This window comes from Heterodontus francisci, chromosome 33 (genome assembly GCF_036365525.1).
Source record: "Heterodontus francisci isolate sHetFra1 chromosome 33, sHetFra1.hap1, whole genome shotgun sequence".
NCBI classification, from domain to species: domain Eukaryota; kingdom Metazoa; phylum Chordata; class Chondrichthyes; order Heterodontiformes; family Heterodontidae; genus Heterodontus; species Heterodontus francisci.
The window spans coordinates 54,819,051-54,838,594 of record NC_090403.1 but is presented as its reverse complement, the minus strand read 5'-3'; the positions used below and the strand labels follow the sequence as shown (position 1 = coordinate 54,838,594).

The 19,544-nt window shown below is 44.1% G+C and overlaps 1 protein-coding gene across 2 annotated transcripts in view; it reads right to left on the bottom strand.

Annotated features, from left to right (window-relative positions):
- Nucleotides 1-19,544, bottom strand: part of skap1 (src kinase associated phosphoprotein 1) — a 387,134-nt gene that overhangs the window by 187,860 nt on the left and 179,730 nt on the right. The window lies entirely within an intron of this gene.

Below are 19,544 nucleotides of genomic sequence, written 5' to 3'. Positions count from 1 at the left end.
GGAATATGTCATCTCTGACAGAGCTGCACTCCCTTAGTACTGCACTGCGAGTGTCAGCCTGGATTTTGAGCTGAAGGCTCTGGGGTGGGACTTGCGCCCATAACCTCCTGACTCAGAGATGAGAGTGTTACACATTCAGCCAGGCAGACACAGGAATACTGTGTCAAGTAGAAACAATAATGATGATTTGAAATGACACTACCGCTCATGTTCATCCCCCACAGCTTCACCTTCAGAGGCTGGTCTTTCCACTATTATATTCCTGGACCCAGAACTCTCTCCCAAAGTTAGTCTTCCCTTCTCTCTCTTCCTTCAAAAATCTCTTCAAAGCTTTCTGTTCAACCATGGGTTCAATTACTTCCCCTCAATCTGCACCATCTCCCACTCGCGACATCCTTGCCTAATCATAAATCACATTCTTCTGTGTGTTAAGGGCTGGGGATCCAAATCACTGTTGGAATCACCACTCACCCAGTTTTGGATGAGACAGTTAGAAAATGTCTCAACTTTAAACAACACCAAAAAACTGGAATCGCAGTAACATACACAACAGGAGGTGGCCATTCGGCCTATTGCGCCTATGCTGGCTCTTTGAATGAGTTATCCCATTAGGCCCCTCCTCCTACTCTTTCCCCATTGCCATGCAATCATTTCTTCTCCAAGTATTTATCCAATTCCCCTTTTGAAAGTTATTACTGAATCTGCTTCCACTGCCCTTTCAGGCAGCACATTCCAGATTAAAGGCCTGCTCAGGTCAGGGGGGAAAAAAACTGACCCGAACCCAACAGAACCATATTGGACCCAGCCCGAGCCCGACCCGACCATGGGAATGTACCCTTTACCTAGCTTGCGACTCCGAATCTGCAGGAAGCTGCAGCATGACATCATAGAGACGCTCACTCGCTCACTGCGCAGACTCAGAGTTTCCCTCCTTGACGTCCCAGACTCCCAGCTCAGGTAGGCGTTTTACTTTTAACACTTCTTGCTGTGTGTGTCCGACCCCAACCTAGACTTGGAAGAGCGACCTGACCCGAACCCGACATATCGTCAGTCCCATCGAGTTCGGGTCGGGTAGCAGGCCTTTATTCCAGATCACAACAACTCGCCGTGTAAAATAATCTCTCATTTCCCCTCTGGTTCCTTTGCCAATTATCTTACATCTGTGTTTCTCCTTATTTACTGTATCAAAACTCCTCATTTTCACTTCTATATCTTGTAACACGGAGGTTGTAGTTAAGGAGTGTCACAGAGTCATTATGGCACAGAAGGAGGCCATCTGGCCCATTGAGTTCATGTCACATTCTCCCTGTATCTCTTACCCAAAAGCATTCAATCTGTGTCCCCTATTACTTGTACAGTTAATGGGAACAGCGTTTCTTTGTCTACCTTACCTAAATCTGTTATAATCTTGTACACTTCTATTAAATCTCCCTCAATCTCATTTGCTCCAAGGAGAACAATCCCTGCTTTTACAACCTAATCTTGTAGCTAAAATCCCTCACCCCTGGAACCATTCTGGTAAATCTCCTCTGCACCCTCTCAAGGACCCTCACATCCTTCCTAAACTGTGGTGACCAGAACTGTACGCAATACTCTAGCTGTGGCCAAAACAGAGTTTTATAAAGGTTCAGCGTAACTTCTCTGCTTTTGTACTCAATACCTCTATTTACGAAGCCCAAGATCCCATATGCTTTGCTCACTACTCTCTCAATATGACCTGCCTCTTCAAAGATTGATGCACATGCACCCCCAGGTCCCTCTGTTCCTGCACACTCTTTAGATCTGAGCCATTAACTCTATATTGCCTCACCCTATTCCTTCTGCCAAAATGCATCATCTCACACTTCTCTGTACTAAATTCCATTAGCCACTCATCTGCCCATTTTGCTAGCCTATCTATGTCTTGTTGCAGGCAGTTCATATCATTCTCACTGTTTGCCACACCTCCAAGTTTGGTATCATCGGCAAATTTGAAACACTCTGTATTCCAATATCCAGGTCATTTATATATAGCAAAAAAAGCAGTGGTCCTAGCACTGAACCTTGGGGAACACCACTGTCTACCATCCTCCAGTCTGAAAAACAAACATTTACCACGACTCGCTGTTTTCTGTCCTTAATCCAATTCTTTATCCAAGCTGACACTGACTCTCCTATTCCATAAGCCTCAATTTTGTTACCCAGCCTTTTATGTGGTACTTTGTCAAACGCTTTCTTAAAATCCATATAGACAACATCCATTGCATTTTCTTCATCAACCTTCCCTGTTACTTCATCAAAAAATTCAATTAGATTAGGCAGGCATGATCAGCCTTTTACAAATCCATACTGTTTCTCCTTAATTAACTCAAACCTCTCCTGATCTTTTTCCCTGATTGTTGTTTCTAAAAGGGCGGCACAGTGGCGCAGTGGTTAGCACCGCAGCCTCACAGCTCCAGCGACCCGGGTTCAATTCTGGGTACTGTCTGTGTGGAGTTTGCAAGTTCTCCCTGTGTCTGCGTTGGTTTCCTCCGGGTGCTCCGGTTTCCTCCCACCGCCAAAGACTTGCAGGTGATAGGTAAATTGGCCATTATAAATTGCCCCTAGTGTAGGTAGGTGGTAGGGCATATGGGATTACTGTGGGGTTGGTATAAATGGGTGGTTGTTGGTCGGCACAAACTTGGTGGGCCGAAGGGCCTGTTTCAGTGCTGTATCACTAAATAAAATAAATAAAAAATAAAACCTTACCCATCACTGACATTAAACTAGCTGGCCTGGAGTTACTAGGAATGTCCTTATACCCTTCCTCGAATAAGGCTGTCATATTTGCCACTCTCCAATCCTTTGACACTTCCCACGTATCCAGGGAAGACTGGAAGATTAAAGCCCTTCCGCTATCTCCATCCCCACTTCCTTTAACAACCTGGGATGCAAGCCATCCGGACTAGGCAATTTATCCACTCTAAGCATAGTCAGCCTTTTCAGCACATTCTTCCAATCAATTTCACCCCCTCCATTACCTCTACCATCGCCGCTTATACTGGTATTTTGTCAGAATCCTCTTCCTTAGTAAACACCAGTATGAAGTTACTCATTAAGTATTCTAGCCTTGTCCTGCACCTCGAAGCATATATCACCCTTTTTGTCCCCAATAAGGCCCACCCTGCCTCTTACTACCTGCTTACTATGTACATGCTGGTAGAAGATCTTTGGGCTCCCTTTCAATGTTACGAGTGCCGGAACCTTTAGTTTATTTCTGCCATTTTGTTGCAGGGTTATAAAACAAAACGCCAAAATTCAAGGGCCAGAGAAGTATCCTGCAAGCTGAGTTATGTGTTTGAATGAAGTGCTCTAGTTCAGGAGCAGGCTGCGGAGAATATGTACAACATCTGTGCAGCTTAGACAGCCAGAGTTTGGGGCCGTGTCTGGGCTCTCGGGTCTAGTTTGGGCACCTCTCCATCAGTTGTTCGGATTGTCACTGAGTTCTCATTAGCTGCACAGGCTGCTTTCCAATCCTCACCTCAGCTACAGCCAAGGCAATGGATGGCACAGCAGTCGCTGCCATTAACGGCTTGCTAGAATCTGCCTCTGGGCTGCAAGAAAATCAATTATTGGAGAAAGTATTTTTTTAATAAAGATAAACAAATGTGTTACAGAAACAGTTCATTATCTCCACTCCTTACTGTACCCCAAAGCCCCCAAACCTAACTCTCTCCCCTCCCTACACACACACACACACACACACACACACACACACACACACACACACACGCAAATGCACACGCATTCACGCACACACACGCAAATGCACACGCATTCACGCACACACACGCAAATGCACACGCATTCACGCACACACACGCAAATGCACACGCATTCACGCACACACACGCAAATGCACACGCATTCACGCACACACAAACGCAAGTGCACATGCATTCACGCACACACACGCAAATGCACATGCATTCACGCACACACACGCAAATGCACATGCATTCACGCACACACACAAACGCAAATGCACATGCATTCACGCACACACACATGCAAATGCACATGCCTTCACGCACACACACACGCAAATGCACATGCCTTCATGCACACGCACACACGCAAATGCACATGCATTCACGCACACGCAAATGCACATGCATTCACGCACACGCAAATGCACATGCATTCACGCACACACGCAAATGCACATGCATTCACGCACACACGCAAATGCACATGCATTCACGCACACACGCAAATGCACATGCATTCACGCACACACGCAAATGCACATGCATTCACGCACACACGCAAATGCACATGCATTCACGCACACACGCAAATGCACATGCATTCACGCACACACGCAAATGCACATGCATTCACGCACACACGCAAATGCACATGCATTCACGCACACACACGCAAATGCACATGCATTCACGCACACACGCAAATGCACATGCATTCACGCACACACGCAAATGCACATGCATTCACGCACACAAAGGGCAAATGCACATGCATTCACGCACACACGCAAATGCACATGCATTCACGCACACACGCAAATGCACATGCATTCACGCACACATGCAAATGCACATGCATTCACGCACACACACGCAAATGCACATGCATTCACACATGCGCACACAGACACAAATGCATACAGCCGCAAACACATTCACACTTACACACACATACAGATAGACGCACAGGCACAACACACAAACACACCCACAATAACTTTTAATTTAAAAAAGTGCATTTCTTAGGACAAAGTAGGTCAAGGGAAGGGAAGGGAATGGAATACGTTGGTGAGCCAGTGTATCAAGTGGTGAGGCTGTGGCGTTGCTCCTCTCCCCCATCACGTGTAGCAAATTCCTAAACTTGGATCTGTTCTTACAGGTGTGAGTGCAATTGGGAGGAAGGAGTGGAGCTGAACATGTGGTGGGAGAGAACTATTGAAACTTCCTCCTAGAATGCCAGTAAGATGGATATATGGTGCTGCCTACCCACCTTTTCAACCCTGGGTTCAAGCCTCACAACCTGAGCAGGTATATGGAGGTGTCACATGTGTGAGATGTTGTCCTTTGGATGAAACATTAAATTAAGGCCCCCGTCTCTGAGTTAGAGACCCCATGGCCAAACCTGGGGAAGAACAGGGAGTCCTCTGGATTGTTCTTTCATTCTCACCCAATATTAAAACCTCACTCATCTCTTTAGTCTTTGCGGGACCTTGATCTTGTGTTTGCCTATACAACAAGACTGCACTTCAAAGCAAGGCGCAAACAAGCATTAAATAAATGCTACTTTAAGGTGTCAGTATGGCTCAATGGGTATCACTCTCACCTCCAAGTCAGAAGGTTGTGGGTTGAAGACCCACTCCAGAGACCCGAATACGTAATCCAGGCTGATACTGAGGGAGTGCTGCACTGTCAGAGGTGCTGTCTTTCAGAAGACACATTAAATACCGGTTCTGTCTGCCCTCTCAGGTGGATGTAAAAGATCCCATGGCACTATTTGAAGAGCAGAGGAGTCTTCCCTGTTGTCCTGGCTAGCATTTATCACTCGACCATCACTAAAAACAGATTATCTGGTCGTTATCTCATTTGTTTGTGGGAGCTTGCTGTGCTCAAATTGGCTGCCATGTTTCCTACATTACAACAGTGACTGCACTTCAAAAAGTATTTCATTGCCTGTAAAATGCTTTGGAATGTCCTGAGGTTGTGAAAGGTGCTATAGAAATGTCAGTCTTTTAAAATCCTTTCAGAACAGGAAGTTCAAAACTAAACGGACATTTCAGAATTTTTTCCACGATATAAACACAGCACACCTCAAATGTGGATTAAAAGATTTACACCTGTCACAGTGCAACTAAATCCTTCAGTGATTACATTTTTAAAAATTTGATTTACTTGCTAATAAACATGGAAATGACTCTTTAAATAGGACTAAATGACCATTTGCCAATTAAATTACACAGGAGAGTTCAACTGAAAATAATAATAATGAAATAACAATATTGAAGTTAGATAGCGAAACTCTGAATCACCAGAAAATTATGATAATGGTCCATAAATTTCATTTACAATCCCATCACCTCCCTTCTTTACTAATTAATTTCTCTCTTCCCACTTTGTCCTCATATCTTTTTCTTTCTCAAATAGGTTTTGGGTGGGAAGCATGATTAAGGCCATGAGAGTAAAAATAGACTAAGTGATACAAATCATCTCCACTTATCTGCTGGAGAGCACAATATGGTGGCAGTAATTAGCCAAAGAACAAAGAGAGGGGGCGATAAGGAGAACATTTTTTACGCAGCGAGTTAATGATCGAGGATGCACTGCCTAAAGGGAAGCGGAAACAGATTCAGTTGTAATTTTCAAATAGCAATTCGATACATACTATAACAAATTGCATTTAATGTAGTAAAGCACTTCACAGGAGTGTTATCAGACACTGATCCACAAAGAGATATTAGGACAAGTGACCAAAAGCTTGGGCAAAGAGGTGGATTTTAAGGAGTGTCTTAAAGGAGGAGAGAGAAAGGTGGAGAGGTTTAGGGAGGGAATTCCAGAGCTTAGGGCCCAGTCAGCTGGAAGCATGGCTGCCAATGTTGGAGTGATGAATATCGGGGATGTGCAAGAGGCCAGGAATTGTATCTGGAATTGGACTTGAAAAGGAAAAAGAAAATGCAGGGATATGAAGCAGCAGGGGGAGTAGGCTAATTCAAAGAACCAATGCAATGGACTGAATAGTGTCCTGCTGTGCTATGGGATTCTATGATTCCAAGAAATGGATGGATTGAAATATCCTCTGCACCCATTCTCAGCTGGGCTGGAGTGACAAAGAGTGGGAGAACAGTCTGGGACAATCAGCAGCAGCTATCAATCAGTGGTCAGTTAGGGTAGGTTTCTGGATGCCATTGCGACCACTGTGGAGATAGACCTGGGTGGGGTGAGAGGTCTAATTTAATGGGAGACCAGTCAGGTCTTTTCCCTGTACTCCAACGAATGGCACACTTCCCTTTGTTCTGCAGTCTTGGAATCACACAGAGAATGGACAGACCTTAACCAGATGTGAAGAAAGCCAGTCACAGTGAGGGGGCAGCTACAAGACTCAAGCTCATGACCTTGTCATTGAGTGTCAAGTACTCAAGCACTTCAGGCACTCGGCTGCTCCCAATCCTCGTCCTGCATCTTGGATAAATTTACAGAGAACCTTTCAAATCTTAATTCTAGAACGAATACTGGGGAAGCAGGTTATATTTTGAAAAAAGATTGCACTAAGTGCTTAATAGCTGTAGCTTGGACTCTCAGATGTTTGGCTGTGAGCGCATGAAGGAAACAAACTGTTCTGTTGATGAGAAGCTTTAGCCCAAGGGCCTCATAACTGAGGTCCAAAAGAGGAATCGGGGGGTGGTGGGGGAAATAAGGTGTTGCAGGAAGATCACTGCTATGGAAGGCTTAGTGTGGGAAACATTATTTATCAGTAATTTAGTTCATTAATGAATTGATAAGGTGTCAGCAAAATCTTGCCTCCGAGTTAGAGGTCGTGCATTCAAGCCCACTCCAGAGAGTTGAGCACAAAATCTAGGCAGGCAGTGCAGGTGCAGTACTGAGGGAGTGCTGCAGTGTCGGGCGGGTGGGGGGGGGGGGGGGTGCGGGGGGTGCCTTTTGGATGATGCAGCATTTATCACATTACTGTTTGAGGGACCTTGCTGCATGGCCTCACCCCTCCCTCTCTCTGTAATCTCCTCCAGTCCTACGACCCAGTGAGACCTCTGCCCTCTACCAATTCTGGTCCCTTGTGTATTACTGATTTCTGTTGCTCCACCATTGGTGGCCATGCCTTCAGCTTCTGGGCCCTAAGCTCTGGAATTCCCTCCCCAAACATCTCTACCTCTCTCTCCTCCTTTAAGACATTCGTTCAAATCGACCTTTTTCACCTGTCCTAATATCTCCGTATGCAGCTCAGTGTTAATTGTTATTTATTAATGTTCCTGTGGAGCACCCTGGGATGTTTGACTACACTAATGATGCTACATGAATGCAAGTTGTTGTTGTTGCTGCTATGAGAAAATTGGCTGCCGCATTTCCTGCGTTACAACAGTAACTACGCTTCAAAAAGTACTTCATTAACTGTAAAGCACTTCGAGACATCCTGAGGTTCTGTCAGGCACTATATAAATGCAAGTTCTTTCTAATCTTTTTGAGAATTTCTGCTAATGAGCTAAGTTGCAGCCCTGTTGACAATTCAACATTCCCTAAACACTGGGAGGTGGCAGAACCTTTAAGATGCCAACTGGGATGAAATTGAGCTCCGACAATCACTGATTATTGGGACAAAAAAAATCTGTGGAAATGAAAAGAAAAAATTGCAACAGGCACTAACTGCACAGCGGAAACCATTTTCTTTACATCCAGTATTTTCCCGATTTATTATCGTTTATGAACAGTCATTAAACACTCAACGGTCAGACTGCCTAATGATATCCTTGGATAGAGCAGGGAGGTTGAACTCCAGGCCATGCACTGAGTTTGTCTCAGGTGGAGGTGAAACTCACTTTTTACAACCCACTAAATAACAGTCAGAAAAGCTTCAACACGGTGACTGGAGTCTCGCAGTTTTATGGCCAAATTTATGTTGCCGCTCGCCTCTCAATGTCAGCTTGGGTTCAGTCAGGGTTGCACGCCAAGCATTATGTGTCCAGCTCCAACCATCAGTCACAGAACTGGTTCAGGAGGGCAATGAATGTTATTTAACCAATCGCACTGAAGCAGCAAGTTTAGGATTTGCTACTTCTGCACATTAACTTCCAATAAAAGTGGTTTGATGTCAAGATATAAAACACTATGCCCTCAGCCCTGGAATTTTGCTTCAGTTTCACATCAGCCCCCACAAGCATCTTTCATGCAGGCTGGATTGAGGCAGCAAGACAGATTTGCATTTATGTCACTTTTTACTGCAACTCTCAAATGTCCCAAAGTGAATTATGTTGATCTGTCAGATTAACAAACGTGGTCGCCATTTCGTACAACACAAGGGGATCAGAAATTGACATGCATTGCACCCAATTTTTGAGCGTAAAGTGTCCTGATTTAGCAATGTGATAACACATTGCTCAATCCTTACAACCACTGCTAAACTCGTGCAGGTCTTCTTCAGGCATCAGTCCCCTTAGAAATGAAAATTAGGGGTGCAGCTCAGGAATCTTCATAGGGCACCAAAAAGAGAAGGGTTAAAAAACAAAACTTCTTTGAGAGATACGGTTTCCGTCAAAACATAAGGAGCAGAAGTGCCTCCCAAATCCACTGGAGTCGTGACTGTCCCCCACACTGCTATTCCTTAACCCACTGCAATCCCCCACCCACTCTCCCAGGACATACCCACATCGCAGCCAAAAGGATGCTCCTGAAGTTAGGACGTGTGGTTATCGAGCCCCAGAGCAAAATCTATCCCAAAGATTCCAGAAACAGCAATGCGTGAACAAAACTGTCCTTTGTTCCCAGGTCAAATACTACTCATCATCCATTACTTATTTTCTGTGACAAGCCCAAATTAAAAGAACTTCACACCTGCACACATACATTATAGAGCAAGTTCATTGGACCCTGTCAGTTCAATATTAAAGAGCAGATATGCTGGTAGTTCAGTATTTCGTGAGCTGCCCATGACGAGGTAAAGACTGACTGGAAAAAATGCATCTTTGCCAGGAATATGCAAATCTACTGTTTTTGATGTGCAACAAACAATCAAGTTCCAGATCCGAGCCAAACCTAGTCAACCCCAATGCCAAGCACATCTCTATCTCACTGCTCCTGTCCATAAGACAGATGGGAAAGGCCATTCAAGCCACCATAACACAGCCACTCAAAAACATCACAACCTCCACCTGTTTCTTAAATGTTTTTGCTTTCACTGCTCCACACAGCAGTCCACATGTTGCCCTTTTAGGTGAAGAACTGCTTGTGGCCATCAATCATAAATTTGACGGTTTGAACACGAATCCTCCTGCCATAGTCTAATCTGAAGTAGTGTTTTGGGTTTACTGTCCAGTCTGGCAATGTATCGTTTTTAAAATTCTCATCCTGGTATTCAAATCCCGCTACAGCCTTACGCACCGCCCCCCCACCCCCACCCCCCCAACCCACCCACACAATCTGTGTAACCTCCTCCAGCCCTACAACCCTCCCAGATCTCTGCACTGCACTCCTCCAATTCTGCCCTCTTGCACCTCCCCTATTTTCATCACTCCACCACTGGCAGCCATGCCTTCAGCTGGAGTAAAACAGGCCGAGGCGCTTGACTGGAGCGTAAATTAGACACAATTTGACAGTGAGTTACATAAGGACAGGTGACCAAAAGCTTGATCAGAAAGATAGGATGTAAGGAGTGCCTGAAAGGAGGAGAGAGAGGCAGAGAGGTTAGGGAGGGAATTCCAAAACTGAGGCACGGCCGCCAATTGCGAAGCCATGGAAATTGGGAGATTCCTGTAGAGAGCAAGAAATAAAGTGAAGACAAGAAAGGATGGAGGAAAAGATTTTTCTCACGTTGGAACGATCAATATGGGCTGTCTCAAAATCAGAGCGGATTGGGCTAATGTATACAAGAGTCATTTACTCGCACAAAACCTTTGTAATAGCAACAGTTGTGACACTGTCTCTTTCTAATACTTTTAAATAACAAACAGTGCTGAGGTTTCTGCAATGTTTTGATTGTGTGTTGGTGAACTGCAGACAGGCCTGATTGCTGTTATCCATACAATGCCATCCTGAGCTAACCTGCAATTTATCAGGGGCTGCCCTAGACACATTAAGCTGATCTGAGCAATGTCTCTGCTGTCAAGCTAATAGCACAGGCTCTAAACAGGGTTAGTAGTACCATCATGTCCCCTTGACAGTGCAGGAAAAATAACAGCCTCTTTGGTTTGTAACTACAGTGTGCCTGTACTACCTCTCGATAGTAATTTATCGACGATTTGCTACCAAACAATTTGCTGCGGCTGCCATTTCACACCCACATTAAACAGGGGATAATAGATAGCTGAGAGCAGGCTGCAATAGAGGAGTGCTAGGTAGGAGTGCGTTACAAGGTAGTCATGTCTAGAGGTTCAGATCAGATGATAAACCATAAGGGAGAAGCTCAAACAGTACGTCAATGTCTGCACGACCCCTCAGTACCCTGAAACACACTTCCATTTGTTTTACTCATACAGATATATTATATACAGGATTTTCTTTTTTACAAAAAGTGCTTTAACAGGGTGCATGAAAGTCAGAAGCAATCCTGAGAAATACATTTCCAGCACACCTTGCCACTGGTACTACTTGACTCCTGTGAGAGTCATATTATATCACAAAACGTGAACAGCCTTGTTTTTTTTAATCATATAACTGGCATCATTCTTGATTCAGATACTAGGAAACAAGTGGCAACAATTCCTGACTTTCCATTCCCTCCAGATCTCCCTGTGATCAGTGGAGAGGGAGGAGATGGGAGGGAATGTCTGCCATTTTGCTCAGTGCTTGTCCCTTACAGTATACTGAATATTGTGAGCTTACTGAGCGAGGAACAGCACCATCCTCCAATGTGACCACTTGTACTGCCACTCCACAGCTCCTCACTTTCTTTTTTACCCAAAAATATACTTTATTCATAAAAATCTGTAAAAAAAAAATACATTACAAAACAGTTCCAAGTTGACATTCCAGAAAGTGCAAAAAAACCCAGCACAACCCTTCCATTCCATTTTACATGCAATGCAAGTTTGCATTACAGAGCAAAACCATATTTGGTGTATCCAGCCCGGGGGGTTTCCCATGGGCCCAGCCCCTCAGTTCAGCTTGGTGGGGGGACCTTACACTGTGGTCTTTCCCCATTGAGCCTTTGCGGCGGCTGCCCCAAGCTTTAGTGCGTCCCTCAGCACGTAGTCCTGGATCTTGGAATGTGCCAGTCTCCAACACTCGGTCGTGGACAACTCTTTGTGCTGGGAGACCAGCAGGTTTCGGGCAGACCAAAGAGCATCTTTCACCGAATTGATGGTCCTCCAGCAGCAGTTGATGTTTATCTCTGTGTGCGTCCCTGGGAACAGCCCGTAGAGAACAGAATCCTCACTTCCCCTCCCAGATCTCCAAACTCCAGCAACAAGCCTTACTCCTTACAGAAACCTGCTACAAACTAATCCATCTTTAAGAGTTGCTGCGTATTAATTACTGCGCCGTGTGTGTAATCCTGTATAACTACCCGAAGCGAAATAAAACACAGCATGATACTTGGCCTGCGTGATGGCTTTTTAAAGATGTTTGACTTCTAATCAAGCTCATCTGGATATGCAAATTTGAGCATACAATTAACATATGCAAATTCAATCTCATTAGCATATGCCATAGCCATGTTATACTTATAGCATTAGTTAGCTAAAGTGAAGACCTTTCTTGTTATAAATTATATTCAAAGTTTTCAGTTGGAAAGAAAAATATAACTTTTAAAGGGAAGATGGACAAACACATGAGGGAGAGAGGAACAGAAGGATATGTTGATGGGTTGAGAGGAAGTGGGGTGGCAGGAGGCTCACGTGGAGCATAAACAGGCATAGCACTGTTAAATGGGCCAAATGGCCTATTTCTGTGTAATAGATTCTATCTAATTCCATACAACTTGCATTTGTGCAGCATCATTCACACCCTCAGGATGTCCCAAAGCAATTTCCAGCCAGTGAATTACTTTTGAAATAAAAACAAGAAATGCTGGAACCACTCAGCAGGTCTGGCAGCATCTGTGGAAAGAGAAGCAGAGTTAACGTTTCGGGTCAGTGACCCTTCATCACTGACCCGAAACGTTAACTCTGCTTCTCTTTCCACAGCTGCTGCCAGACCTGCTGAGTGGTTCCAACATTTCTTGTTTTTATTTCAGATTTCCAGCATCCGCAGTATTTTGCAATTCCTTTTGAAACGTAGTCACTGTTACAATGTAGAATAATGCTTCATTGGCAGATAGGTATTGAGGGGGCTTCATGGTAATGCATGGAACATCAGACGTCCCCCCAACCGAGTTCCTCTGTGGACGCGACCCAAATGACTACTCAGTGTAACTGAGGAAAATTTGCCCTTAATACTGACAGGGCTGAATCTCAGATTGGGATTTCTGAGTGTTAACACCTAGAGGTGCAGTTGCTTGGATTAGACAGCGGAGGTGCTCAAGGTCCAGCAAAGAAAGAGTCCAAATGATTTGATTTGAATTCTAAAATCTTTGGGCGGCGCAGCCCCAAAACCTTACTGCAATTTCCACTGCACAGAAAAAAAATGAACACAATCAATAATTTTAATGGTTCTAAAAACTGCTGTAAAGAAGTCAAACATTTATAAAGCTGGATCAACAACTTGCATTTATATAGCGCCTTTAACATTGTAAAACATCCCAAGGCACTTCACAGGAGTGGTATCAAATAAAATTTGACACCCAGCCACAGAAGGAGATATCAGAACAGGTGACCAAAAGCTTGGTCAAAGAGGTAGGTTTTAAGCAGCATCTTAAAGGAGGAAAGTGAGATAGAGAGGCAGAGAGATTTAGGGAGGAAATTCCAGAGATCAGGACCTTGGCAGATGCAGGTACAGCTGCCAATAGTGCAGTAATGGAAATCAGGGATGCTCAAGAGGCCAGAAGCAGAGATCTTGGAAGGTTGTAGGGCTGAACGGAGTTACAGAGACAGGGAGGGGTGAGTCCCTACAGAGTGACATTACAACAATGTCTACACTCCCAAAAGTATTTCACTGGCTGTTACACGTTCTGGGATGTTCTGAGATCATGACAGGCACCATATAAATTCAAGTTTTCCTTTCTTTCATCACAGCCGAGACTGGTTGAGAAGCGAGACAATCTCCACACACTTTCCCAGAAGGAATTAATCCGACAAATTCCCCTTTTCTAGTTTTGGATCTGACCGACAAATAGCTGTTGCTCCACCTCCCCCAGCCAAGATCTGCTCACTCAGCAGTCATTGCTGGTTCACCTGGCTTCCAGCCTTTTCCCCACGAGGGCACTGAAGAGATGTTTTCAAATGAGCAAGAGAGGGTTGCAAAAATATGTTTGATTTCTGAGAATAGTTTCCACATTGAAAGATGAAAGATGAGGCCTGTACATCACACAGCGACAGGCCGAGGGGATATAAATATCACAAACTATTAATTCAAGGGAGGGCTACTAAGAAAAGAGGGCCCCTCTGCACATGCACACACTTCAAACGCAAGATCAAAGCTAAAAAGATTTATTTTACACTTTTGTGTGTGAAAATTTAGCTCGAGTCATACAGAAAAGATTCAACAATCATAGCATCAAGTTCACTGCTGTTTTAATTTCATATCGTTAATAGTTCAGTGGATGGCACTTTTGCCTCTGAGTCAGAAGGTTGTGGGTTCAAGTCACACTCAAGAGACTTGAGCACAAGAATCCAGGCTGACACTCCCACTGCAGTACTGAGGGAGTGCTGCATTATTGGAGGTGCCGACTTTCGAATGAGATATTAAATCCAGGCCTATCTGCCCTGTCAGGTGGTGGTAAAAGATCCCATAGCACTATTCGAAGAAAAGCAAGGGAATTCTCCAGTGTCTTCGTCAATATTTATCCCACAATCAACATCACTGAACTGATCATCTGGTCATTTATCACATTGCTGTTTGTAAGATCTTGCTGTGTGCAAATTGGTTCCCATGTTTCCTACAATGACTACACTTCAAAAGTACTTCATTGGCTGTCAAGCACTTTGGGGTATCCTGACGGTGTGAAAATGCTATCGTTACACAAGTCTTCTTTCTTATTGCTGGGAATCCCAAAGTAATTTCCTCCCCCCCCACCCCCCACATCTATAAACAAGTCAGCTACTGCATTACAGTTCCATTCCGACCTTTCACACACAGAAAATCTGAATGCTTTCCAAATCACTCAGATCAGATAACCTTCTGCAAAACTGGATTCTTTAAAGCTTGATTTCTTTAGGGGTAGAGGAATGAAACTTGCTGGTGGAATAGAATTTTCAGTTTCCCTTTCCCCTCAGGAACCTACACTTTAATCCAGCTCAGACTGAAGTTAGCAGAGTCACTCTCTCTGCCAGGAACCCAAACTGCAATCTAACTGGAACCCAAAGAGCTGATTAATTTGAAGCAGGCCCTCAGAGCAGAACCTTGCACACCACGAGCGTACAATTAGAAATTGCAGGCACACATCACACAAAATTCCCTCCCTTTCATTTTAAACGAATACAGCATGCCTGAGGTTCTCCGATATATATAGCAGCAATGCACATTCTTAAATGATGTATCATTAGCAACTTCTAGTGACAAACTGTAATGAGAATTGCCATGAGAATTGGAAATACCATCAGAGAATTATGGGAATTCCTCTAGCTTGGGGATTAATGTACATTGTTTCAACAATGTAGGGGGACCTTTACTCTCTCTTTACCCCATGCTGTACCATTCTGGTCGAGTTTGATGGGATAGCGCTAATGGTGCATAACTCTGACTAAACTGTCCTGTACCTGCTCTGGGGGTGTTTAATGAGACAACGTCGAGGGAATTTTACTCTGAATCTAACCCGTGGTGTATCCGAGCTTGGCATGTTTAATGGGACAGTGTAGAAGGAGCTTTACTCTGTATCTAACCCCATGCTGTACCTGCCCTGGGAGTGTTTGATGGGACAGTGTAGAGGGAGCTTTACCCTGTATCTAACCCCCTTTTTTTTTATTGTTTTCATTTTTTTATTTTTTGGAGCTTTACTCTGCATCTAACCCTGTGCTGTACCTGTCCCGGGAGTGTTTGATGGGGACAGTGCAGAGGGAGTTTTACTCTGTATCTGATCCTTTGTTCCTCACATACATGTGCTAGAACCTGGCATGTGATAAAAATTGGAAAGTGTTTGACTTTCTCGCTGTTTGTCAACATCAGTGCAATATTCAACAAAAGAGCATTGTAAAATTCGGAACCACTGCAAAAATTATTTGGGATCCCTGATTGATGCCCCATTCTCCAGGGTCAATTGGTGCCAATTTATGTCTTCGCATTGGGAGATGCACAAAGGCATTGCAGGAAGATTCATTTTCTGATATTCACTACTCCTCATGGAGAATCACCGAGTCCCCTCTCTATATTCCCACCAGACCCTACTGTAAGATCAGGAGTTCAATGTGTCAGGAAGCTTTGACAGCAAACCAATGCCCAAGCCTGAACGGGGTACAGTGGTGGAAAGACAGCTTGAGCCTTAAAGAGAAGCGTTGCATCACAACAATTTTATACCTTTCTACATTTTAGACAATTACTCAAGCAACTTTGTCACAAAATTAAGAACTTCATTCCTAATGAAGGAAGAAAGGAAATGAAGAACAGAAGCATAGAAGGACATAAATTACATTTCTATAGCACCTTTCACAACCTCAAGACATCCCAAAGAGCTTTAGAGCCAATGAAGCACTTTTGAAGAGTAGCCACAGTTGTAATGAAGGAAATACAGCAGTCAATCTGAGCACAGCAAGATCCCACTAATGGCAAAGTGATAATGATCGGATAACCTGTTTTTAGTGATGTCAATTAAGAGTATTGGCCAGGATGTCGGGGAGAACTCCACTGCTCTTCTTCAAATAGTGACTATGGGATCTTTTATGCCAGCACCTCTGACAGTGCAGCACTCCCTCAGTACTGGTATTGAGTCTACTCTTTACAAGGGTATTAAACTGAACAAGACATGATCAGAAATATTCTGGTTTGCAAAGTAGAAATGTGTATTGAAGGTCTGATTTTCCTCATCGTAGACATTTTTGAAATAAAACCCTGGCAGATGACATGCTGATGCCTTGTGCCAGGATCAGCTGGATGCAAATCCAAACTCAAAACTAGGGAATGGTAGCATCATGGTCATGTTACTGGTCTAGTAATCCAGAGGCCTGGACTAATGCTCCAGAGACTCAAGTTCAAATCCCATCACAGCAGCTGAGGAAGTTAAACTCAATTAACAAACTTGGAATAAAAAGTTAGCATCAGCAATAGTGACCATGAAACCCATCTGGTTCACTAATATCTTTCAGGGAAGGAAATCTGCCATCTTTACCTGGTCTGGCCTACATGTGACTCCAGACCCACAGCAATGTGGTTGACTCTTAACTGCCCTCTGAAATGGCCCAGCAAACCATTCAATTAAGGACAATTAGGGATGGGTAATAAATGCTGGCCTTGCCAGTGACACCCATCTCCCATGAATGAATTAAGAAAAAATATTCTTCTGCTCCTACTCTCACCCCAAGACATTCTCTTCCAGGCTTGTTCTCCAGTCTGAGAAGACATGTTGCAGAGGAAAGCTCTCATTAACTGGAGTGGAAGAGAATGGGGAAATGGAAATGGAGAGCAATACAATATAGCTGAGCCACAAGGTTCAATGCCCAGCCTGCATTGAGTTATCTGATCTCCATCAATGTAATAATTGGGATAATCCAATTAGCCTCAACTGCCAAAATGATGTGTTTGAGGGTTCAAATACAATACGATGAAGGTTGGGGCATTGGCAGATCCCTGGAACCATAACAGACCCACCATTCAAGTCTTGGTCAATCATTAGTTCTTAAGCAACAACATTACAAAGTGACGACACCAACAAATACTTCATTGGTTGTCAAGTGTTTTTGGATGTTCTGAGGTTGTAAAAGGTGCTACAGAAATGCAAGTTCTTTCATCACATGCTCGGGAAATCATTTGTTTAAAAATCAAGAAACCAAAAGAAATAAGAGCAAAGTGAAAATATTTTGCATAGTATTTTCCCAGCTCCTCAAAAAAAACACATTACAAGTATTGGAGGTTAACCAGAGATAACCCACAGCAGCCAGAACAGGAGAAATCAAAGCGAGTTTCTCCCAGTTTTAATAAAACATTTCCAGTGTCAACCGCCTGTTAGCCCTCAAGTACAAAATATCTGTGGCTGTTTCAGTTGTTCTGATTTGCTTCAACTAAGATTTCGCTGGGAGGTTCTAAATTTCAAACACACAGTTGCTCCCCTCGTGAATTAAATTCTAATAAAAAAAGTGTGATCCGGTTAACGATTGTATCGGATCTATCTTCTGTCTGAATATCTTCTTTGGCTGCAAGTTTCCTACCTACTGGCATTTAAGTCTCTCTATTAAAGTGATGGAGGAATCATTCCTGCAAGTCAACTTTTACTCGTTTTCTATAGAATGGAAGCTCTCCGATAGGAGGATGATAGATCACATCCTTCATTTACTGAAACCTCCTGACCAGATGGGAATAGGTGAGCAGGTTGTGACAGAAAGTCATGCGCTGGGAAGAGGCATCGATTCTGGCTATTAATCATGTCCCAGGACCCTTCGCAGTAATCAAAGGCCACAGCTGGAATGATATATGGCCAATGTCACCATGGAAGACTCTTAACAGGACTGTACGCTTACCATCTGATGGTTCAATGTGTACATAAACACGAGCCACAGCCGCCACAGACTGACCAGTCCAATCCATCACTATCATCTTAATGGGTGACCCTATTAACAAACACCGTTTTTTGGGAGGGGTGATTTCTTTTTTTTTTAAGTGGAATATTTCTGTTAAAAGGAATAAAAATAAAATAATCCCGGGATTGAAGCCAAATGTGAGCAAACAAAAACACACTCACCCCCCACACATACAAACCCTTCCTCACTAGTCACATTCACACACACCCCAGGTTTCTCATCTATTTTTAATTACTAAGTACCTAGCTATTGCCAGGGCGCGTACTGCTCTGTCCGTCATTCGCTTCCTGATGATGATAACCTGCAGATGAACTCCACTTGCAGGGTTTTCAATAGCTTGTTCCGACATCCATTCACGTCATGTCATCAGTAAAATGGGATTAATAATTCCAGGAACGGGCCCCAGCTCAATAATGCCAATATGCTTTGACAAACAGCAACATGCCTGCCTCAGTCTCCTGGGATGCAATGTGTGCTACAGAACTGTATGTAATATCAGTCAGGGACTCGGGTAATGCCAGTTATTAATCCCCTGGTCTAATACTGCAGCAAGGAAGAGATCAAGCACAGACATCTTTAATAAAATAAAAACAAAGAGCAGGTAGTTTGAAGTGGAAAAATATCTTCTCTTCACCCCTGGATTCAGTATCACTGAAACGCGGTTTATGTCAAGTGTAACATCTGCAGTATTTAAATACCCGTGTGCTGGGATGGTCACAGCGAGAGCTCTGTGGTAGCTTCCAGCGCCAGTCAGTTCTCAGCTTAGTGTTGGAGGGGGATGTGGATAGAGGGTTATGGTGGGGGGATGGGGTTATGGAGGGTGTGGGAGGAGGGGGTTTCTTGAGGCTGAGGCTGTGTGTGAGAGGCTGTGGGGGCTGGGGGACAGGGTTATGGGGGCTTGTGCAAGTGGGCGGCACAGTGGCGCAGTGGTTAGCACCGCAGCCTCACAGCTCCAGCGACCCGGGTTCAGTTCTGGGTACTGCCTGTGTGGAGTTTGCAAGTTCTCCCTGTGTCTGCGTGGGTTTCCTCCGGGTGCTCCGGTTTCCTCCCACATGCCAAA